Source organism: Triticum aestivum, chromosome 6B (assembly GCF_018294505.1).
Source record: "Triticum aestivum cultivar Chinese Spring chromosome 6B, IWGSC CS RefSeq v2.1, whole genome shotgun sequence".
NCBI lineage: Eukaryota > Viridiplantae > Streptophyta > Magnoliopsida > Poales > Poaceae > Triticum > Triticum aestivum.
Genome location: NC_057810.1, coordinates 589,396,163 through 589,405,530, shown reverse-complemented (window position 1 = coordinate 589,405,530; position 9,368 = coordinate 589,396,163).

Genomic DNA, 9,368 nt, shown 5'->3' with positions numbered 1-9,368 from the left:
GTTTCGACTGTAGGAGGTCCGTTTCATCCGTTTTGCGGTACACCACACCCCTCCCAATCAATAGGACCCCCGTTTCGACCGTAGGAGGTCCGTTTCATCCGTTTTTCGGTACGCCACACCCCTCCTGATCAACAGGACCCCCATTTCGACTGTAGGAGGTCCGTTTCCTCCGTTTTACGGTACGCCAGACCCCTCCCGATCAACAGGACCCCGTTTCGAACGTGGCCGATTGAACACAAGGCCGTTTCCTCCGTTGTGCGGTACGCCAGGCCTCGTTTCCATCGCCTATTCCGTCCAAGCCCTCCCGATGAACACGACCATGCATTCCGTTCCAACCCAGCCGGTTGGCCCCCATGAACACGACGACGACGTTGTTTCTCCGTTCCGACCCAGCCATGTACATATGCGCGATAGGCATTAGAGACCCTGCCCGTATGTACGTATGTGGTCGTATTTTCTTTCTTGCACCCTCGCCGTTGTACGTACGTGTACATGCTACGTGCGCGCCTCTACTACGACACGTGCGGGCCTCTACATCCACCAGTTTATATGTACGTACACGTTCGCGACCAGAATGACAACGCTACGTACGCTTCGACCAGGTGGGTCCCAACTGTCACGCACTTCCTTGCGTGCGAAGATGTAGCTGGTGGGTCCCAGCAGTCAGGGGGGCGAATCGTTTTGGTTTTTTTGCCTAGATGCACTTCCTTGCGTGCGAAGATGTAGCCGGTGGGTCCTAGCAGTCAGGGGGGCGAATCTTTTTTTTGCCCAGACACACTTCCTTGCGTGCGAAGGTGTCGCTGGTGGGTCCCAACGGTCAGCGGTCAAGGGGAAACGTTTTTTTCTTCGCGAAATACAGTGGCCGTTCGGTGGGTCCCAGCTGTCAGGTGGAGGAATCATTATTTTCTACGTAATTAGGAGGCACTTCCTTGCTGCGGCCGTGGACCCAGCTGTCAGCCTCTCCACGTACAGTCCACGTCTGATGGAAGTTGTTCCTTAACCACATTGACCACACTACACCGAGAGCACCAGGGCGGTGGACGACGATGAGGCCTAGGAAGGGGACTACGGGGAGCCGGGGAAGACGCGGCAGTGGAAGCCCGCGCAGAGAGGAGTACGAGGGTTCACTGGTTCGGTTGCGGTGTGAGGCTGCCGTCGCCGCAGGGCCTGGCCAGCGGTGGGAATAGTAGGGGGCGGTGAGGCCTCCGCGGCAGCACAACCGGCCATGGGAGGCAGGAGCATGCAGCACGACTGGTGCTGCTTTGGGCGGCTGGAGCAAGAAGACCAGAGGTTGAAGAAGCACTACGACTGTTGGATGGACATCGTACGGTCATTGGAGCTAGAATCATTCATATTGACTAAAGTTGACAAAGGCCCCCGTCCCAGTCAACTTAGTAGGCCTATAAGTCAGCCTCCCACCATGGTGGGTCCCAGCTAGCAAGGGGAGTATTCATTTTTTTGTGCGTAATAAGGAGGCACTTCCGGTGGGTCCGAGCTGACAGCGCGGGGAACGTTTTTTTCATGAAATACGTTGGCCCGTCCGGTGGGTCCTAGCAGTCAGGGGAGAAAACGTTTTTTTTCGCGAAATAAGGTGGCCCGTCCGGTGGGTCCCTGCTGTCTGGTGGAGGAATAATTATTTTGTGCGTAATAAGGAGGCACTTCCTTGCGGCCGCCTGGACCCAGCTGTCAGCCTCTCCATGTACAGTACTCTTCTGATGGAAGTCGGTTGTTGACCACGTTGACCATGCCGTACCGAGAGCACCAGGGCGGTGGTCTGGACGACGGCGAGGCCTAGGAAGGGGACGACACGGAGCCGGGGAAGACGCAGCAGTGGTAGCCCACGCAAAGAGGAGTACGAGGGTTCACTGGTTCGGCTGCGGCGTGAGGCTGCCATCACCACAGAATAACAGGGGGTGTGGGTGAGTAGAGAGATACCCTGGGCCAGCGGTGGGAGTAGTAGGGGGCGGTGAGGCCTCTGCGGCATCACAGCCGGCCACGTGAGGCAGGAGCACGCAGCACGACCGGCACTGCTTTGGGCGGCTGGAGCAAGAAGACCAGAGGTTGAAGAAGCACTATAGCCGTTGGATGGACATCGTACGATCACTGGAGCTAGAATCGTTCATATTGACTAAGTTGACAAAGCCCTCCATCCCCGTCAACTTGGTTGGCCCACAAGTCATCCTCCCACTATGGTGGGTCACATCTAGCAGGGTGGGTATTCATTTTTTGTGCGTAATAAGGAGGCACTTCCTTGCGTGCGAAGATATAGCTGGTGGGTCTGACATGTCAGCGAGGGGAACGTTTTTTTCATGAAATACAGAGGCCCTTCCGGTGGGTCCCAGCTGTCAGGTGGAGGAATCATTATTTTGCGCGTACAGTCCACGGCCGATGGATGTCGTTCGTTGACCACGTTGACCAGGCCACACCGAGAGCACCATGGCGGTGGACGACGGCGAGGCCTAGGAAGGGAACGACACGGAGCCGGGGAAGACTCGGTAATGGTTGCCCACGCGGTGGGGAGTATGAGGGTTTACTGGTCCGGCTGCCGTCGCCGGAAAATAACAGGAGGTGTGGGTGAGTAGAGGAATGGCCTGGCCAGCAATGAAGTAGGGTGGGGCGGTGCGGCCTGTGCGGCAGCACAACCGGCCACGGGAGGCGGGAGCAGGCAATCCCACCGGAGCTGGTTTGGGCGGCTGGAGCAAGAAGATCAGATATTGAAGAAGCAACACGACCATTGGATTAACATCCAACGGTCACTGCTGCTAGAATCCTTTGTGGACTAAGTTGACAAAGCCAAAGTACACGTCAACCTAGTAGACCCACAAGTCAGCCTCAAAATCTATCCCAAACAGCATACAGCCCGAAATTTCTAGCCGGATTCAAATTAATTTTAAATCTAAATATACCTTAATTTAAATTCAATGAAATTTTACCCGCACAAAAACAATGAAAGTTAAAATATCAAAATCCGAAAGAAAACAGTATTTGGGAACTAATTGCCTGTTTGTTGTATTTTTTCATTTTACAACCCATTTATTATTACTTATAGCCCATTTATTATTACTTACAACCCATTTCTTATTACTTATAGCCCATTTCTTATTACTTATTGCCCATTTTCTGGGAAAAATGCATCCCTCCTCGTCTTGAAATATTTCCGGCCCAGCAGGGCGTAGAAAAGCAAGTAGGCCTATGTTGGTTATTCTGCAAAAAAACAAAATAGCTGGCTAGCCATTTTGCAGAAAGGAAAAAAACAAACTAGGCTGGTCATGTGCTAAACATATGAAATAAAAGCCTGGGCTAGACGGGACACGGGTCCCGCACAACCCAGTTGATACCCTTCTCCGTCCAGAAAAAACAAAATTACTGCGCGCGCTGCTGGGTCCCTACTGTCATCCTCACCATGTATAGTCATCTCCTTATTCCTCTCGGTGGTTGACCATGTTGACAACACCAGAGGGCGGCGCCGCGGCGAGCACGGAGGACGATGGTGAGGCCTCGGACGGGAACAAACAGGAGCCGGGGAAGATCACTGCCAGCCGTGGGAGGCGGGAGTAGTCGGTCCCGCTGGCGCTGGTTTGGCTTTGGCAGCTCGAGGAAGAAGAGACTGAAGAAACGCGACAGACGTTGAATGTCAATCAAACAGTCAAGGTTGGCACAATCATTTTTAACTAAGCGGACACCAAGTAGCATAGTTTTTTATATATAGGAAGAAAACTGCAAGGAAAATGCGTTCGTCTGCCGTCCTCCTCACAGGGAACGTTCGCCACATAAGTGACTAGCACCCTTGGTTTTCAACCGAGAGGTCTTGGGTTCGGGTCCGAGGAACTCTCAATTTTGTCCTCCTTCCTTCCTCTCAAAAAAAGGGAAAGCAAATCAAAGACTTGGGAAGTCGTACAGAACAAGCTAGTGTACCAGTAAAGAGACATTGCCGAGTTTTAGAAAAAAGAAAGACGTGCTCATGTAGCTGGTTCGAATCCAAACCTAGACTATGACTATATATGGTGCTATGCTACTCTACAAGTACTGAAACTGACATATCCAACGTTTGCTTCTCCTCTTCTCTAGTTACTCTGCCTAGTATCAGAAGCTCTGGCCGCAGCAACCATGTTCGCTGGCTGCTCGTCCACCTGCTCTTCAACAGGCAACAACCAGATATGAGGCAAGTCGCCACCCGTACCATCGCCTGTGGGTCTCATCACACCCCCGTCGGCACGCGCACCGCAGCCGATTGCTCATCGCAACCCGCTGCCGTTGGTGTGGTGCCACTGCTGCAAATCACGCAGAGTCATCCGCCGCGTCTCAACCACAATCCGCAACCCTGGCCGAGTCTTCTACAAATGCCCGAATCATGGGGTAATAATATGTTTAAGTGTTGTTCTGCTGCTTTCAGTTGCTGATTTTTTTTAATAGTTTGGTTGATGATCTTCCAATTTGATTCGTGCAGAAAAGGGAAGATTCGTGTGATTTGTATTTCTGGTAAGTTGCTGATGTGGGGGAATGCAACTATGCTGATTATTTGGTTAGCCGAGGAATCCCAATACCAGCAGGTTGGGGTGTTGGACAAGTAACTGAAGGAACGACAGAAGAGGAAGATGCAGAGCAGAAGGTTAAAGACGCAGTTCCTCTGATCATGGCCAAGCAACAACTGCTGAACGACCTTGACAGCAATGAGGAGATGAAAGAGCTTGTGAAGATAATGGGCCAAATCGATGTGCTCTGTAGAATGATTGTCTCTTGATTTGCAATGTATGTAGCACTCGTGATGTATTCACTGGCTATGACATGAGCACTTTGCTGAAACTAGTAATGAATGAAACCTGTGTAGTAGGCTGGGCGTAGTGTTGTGAACATCTAATGATTTCTATTAACGGAAACACAAATCAGCATACATAACAAGTGATGTTCTCACAGCAAAATACTAAACAACATGTTCATCAGGTTTCAGTTGTCATAGCAAACACAGTTTCACATCGTAGATAAAAAAACGTCTTCTGACAGGCAAATACGACAAAAGCAATGTAATCATCATCCGCAGCAGCAGCGTCAACATCTTCGCCATGTGTATCAGTCTGAATCGTAATTCCCCATGGTGTCATATTGTTCTTCGTCCTCAACGTCCTCGAACGTTGGCTTCTTCTTGATCAACTCTTGTATGTCCACAGCATGACAGGCAATCTTTTCGCCGGCGTCATTGACGTGATGGTTCTCAAAGATATTAGGAACATCTGTGTTATCTTGTACATCAGAAGCAGTGTAAGCATCATCTTGTTGTGCAACTTCATTAAACGAATTCCTCTACTCAAACCTTTGCAATACTCTCCAGTCATCGCTACGTGCAAATGTGTCTTCCAAGAAAAATATCTGTGTTGCTTGATTTGCCAAAATAAAAGGCTCGTTGGTCTGGTACACCGGCTTCACATTGATGGATTTGAAATAATCATCAGCTCTGGGTTTTGCGATCCTGGAAAACAGGTTATACCAACGACAACACAACAGAACCACACACCAATGATCCTCGAAACTAGAGATATACTGCAACTGAACAATGTCTGTTATGTTAGCATACATTTCAGTTGTCTCCTTGTCATACGTATCCGTGCTCATGATGGCACTGTTTTGTGTCTTCCTGCCTTCGTCTCGTGCAAGGGTGTTGTAGCGCACATCTCCAAGAACGCAAGATTCATAATGTCTTACCCGAGTATCATGACCCATTGCTAGTGAGTAAAGGGCATCATCAACTACCTGCCCATCCTCCCGCATCTTCTTAACCTATGGTTAGAAAATAGACAAGCTGATCATCTTATGTACTCAATATATTAAAAAAACTGATAGTGCACTTCAAAAGCTTACATGGTTCTTGAACCATTTCGCAAATCCTTCCATAACCAGTTTGTTAATGTTTCTTGGATTTTGCGGCAGTAACTCCTCTTTGTACATGCTGCACAACATAGTGATCGCGTCAAACATCTAAATATATAAGAATGTGCTGCAAGTTTAGTAGATTACGATGTATAAGTTGCAGTACTGCACTTACTTGATATAAGGTAGTATCTCAGGATAGTTATTCAACACATACCAAACCATTTTGTCCAAATCTTTAGGTTTGTCCTCTTGTCGACTCTTCCCTATAACTCGAACAGAATAATCGAAAACATTGAGCCCGGGATTGTCTTCACCCACCTCTTTGCTAAGCTGATCAGCTGTTTCAATGTATTTTGAGCAGAATGTCAATGCTTCTGTAGCAATGTAGGCCTCTTCAATGGAACCCTCGGGTCTAGCTCTGTTCCTAACATAGCCCTTGAAAGTGCCTAGCCACCTTTCAATAGGGTACATCCAGCCATACTGTATTGGACCTCTAAGTAGTGCCTCATTAGGTAGATGAACAGCCAAATGCTCAAGCACATATAAGAAGGCTGGAGGATATATCTTCTCAAGGTCGCATAGGATAGTTGGTATCTTGTCTCTAAGATGCTCCAAAGCATCTATCCTGATATTTCTACTGCAGAGTTCCCTGAAGAATTGTCCCAACTCTGCAATTGCTCTGTGTAAGTCAGGGCGGCCCAATCCTCTAAGGATAACAGGTAAAACCCTTTGAAGTAGGACGTGGCAGTCATGATTTTCAACCCTTGTACCTTGTTTCCATCTGCACTGACTATCCTTTCAGGGTTGGAAGCAAATCCATGTGGGAATCTCACATGTGACAGGACCTCACAGAATTCTTTTCTTTTTACCTTGTCCAAGACGTACACAGCTGGTGCCATATCCTGTGGTTTACCTTCATCTTGCACCTGCAAATCCTTTCTGATACCCAGGTGTGTCAAATCAATCCTAGATTTTAAGGTATCTTTCGTCTTGCCTTCAATGTTAAGAAGTGTGCCGATAATGCTGTCACATATATTTTTCTCGATGTGCATCATATCAAGATTATGCCGCAGATCCAAATCTTTCCGATACTCCAAGTCCCACAAAGTGGACCTGCGGGTAAACAATAATCTCTATTCTACCGTGCCACCTTCCTTTTCCCGCTACCATTACCAGGATGGTTTCCTGGTGTAATATGCCTGACCTTCTCTAATTCCACTTGCGACTCATCGGCGGTGAGCCTCTTTGGCGCATCACGGTTTTCATGCTTTGCATTGAACACATGTCTTCGGTATTTTCTAGGATGCGGCTTGTCCTTGGCAAGGAAATGGCGATGTCAAATGTAACAGATCTTGCTAAGTATTGTGTATGACAGCGGATTCCTGTCACAGCGAACACATGCATTGTAACCATGTGTCGTTCGCCCTGACATAGTGCCCAAAGTCGGATAATCATGGATGCACCAAATTACAATAGCACGCAGAAAGAAATCAGCTGGTGGGCTGCTATATAGGTCTCGAGTGAGAACACCCTTCCATAGCTGTTGAAGTTCCTCCACAAGAGGCTCCATGAACAAATCAAAATCCTTTCCAGGACTTTTTGGACCTGGGAAGAGCAAGGCCATCATGCAGTTTGATTCTTTGGTGCAGACATTTGGAGGCATGTTGTAAGGGATAACAAGCACTGGCCACATGCTATATGTGGCGCTCTGGTGGCCAAATGGGTTAAATCCATCTGAAGCTAAGCAAAGTCTAATGTTTCTCAGGTCAGCAGCAAACTCTTTGTGTTTATCATTGAAGCTTTTCCACTCACTACCATGAGATGGATGGCTCATTACATTCTGATCTCTGTACTCCTAGTTCCTAGAATGCCACAGTACATCCTCTCTTGTTTCAGCATCATGAAACAACCTCTGCAATCTTGGTGTAATTGGAAAATGTCTCAGAACATTATGAGGAACCCTCTTCACAGCATCGCCATCTTTCCATCTTGATGATTTGCATTTCGGGCATTCACTTAAGTTGGCATAATCCTTCCGGAACAGAACACAATTATTCTTACAAACATGGATCATATCATATCCAATTCCAACTGCACGAAGGAAATTCTTCATTTTACTGTAGGTGTGTGGCAGCTCAGACGCATCTGGGAAAGATTTGCGGAAAGAAGCCAACATCGCATCGAATGATTTGTTGGTCATCCGCTCAGATGTCTTCACTTGAAGAAAGGTGACCATAGCTGAGAATACTGACAGCTTATTTCCTGGGGTGACAGCAACGTTGCATTGTTCCAACATGCGGGCCCACCGTTTTTCTTCTGCAGGTGAAAGTTCACGGAATGTACGAGCATTTCGTAGCATTGTTTCAATGTTGGTCAAACTCACTGGCTCCGCCACCACCACCTCCTCCTCCTCTTCCACTTGAGCATCAGGCAGATCAAGATGGTGATCTGCTGCTTCCACGTAGTCAATAACATTGACGTTCACAGCTTCACCATGATGAACCCACCTAGTATATGTGACCGACATCCCATACAAGTGTAGATGATTTTGCACAGTTGACTGGGGTCTTGTAACTGAATTCATACAACTGCTACACGGGCAGAGCACATCTGGTTTCGGACCACCGTACTCAGCTCTGATAAAGTTCATGAAGTTTTCAACCCCCTCGACATATGCAGCGGAGAATCTTCGAGCAGAAGTTATCCAAGTCATGTCCATCTGTTAGACATACAAGTTAGTTCTTCTACTAGATATTACAGGAAAAACATGTATGCTTTTTTATGAAGTCCAGAAAAAAATAGCTAGGTCGATGTCTAAAGCTATGGCAAGATATTTGGACGAGCAGATCTAAGTAACGAAATATATGTAAAGCTAATTCAGTGAACAGATTTGAGTGCTCAATTATGGCAGGCTGTTTCAGCAGTCAATGAGCCCGAGCACACATCCATCAAACTATCGAAGGCCATCACAGCAACAAAGATCGAGTATAAAACGGTGTAGAGATATTTCACCTAACAGATTGGCTACTAGACCTTGGCAATCTACGTCACAATAAATATATGGCAGGATATTTTAGCAACTAATCGGCCTTGGCATGCCATCTTAGCTAAGCAGATTGAGTGCAGAACAGGGCAAGGAAGCTTCTTAAGCAGAGCATATTGACAGTAAACTACTTTGGCAAATAGTGAGATTAACATCGTCTATCAGCTAACATTCAGCTCTACACCGACATGAACGGGGCCTCAGTCTAGAATGCGCGTACCATGGGAGAAGCTGACCGCCGTGCGTCTCCACACGAACGTCGCCAGCGGTGGCGGCGCTGACCGCCGTGTGCCTCCACAAGAACGTAGCCAGAGGTGGCGACGCGGCTAGAGGACGGCAGTCTATGAGAGCGTACTGTGGGAGCGAGAGGATCGCCGTGCGTCCCCTCGACGAACCACGGCGCCGACGTATCGGTGCGGCGGGGAGGGCGGCGTTGGCAGAGCGAATGGAGTGGAGGGGG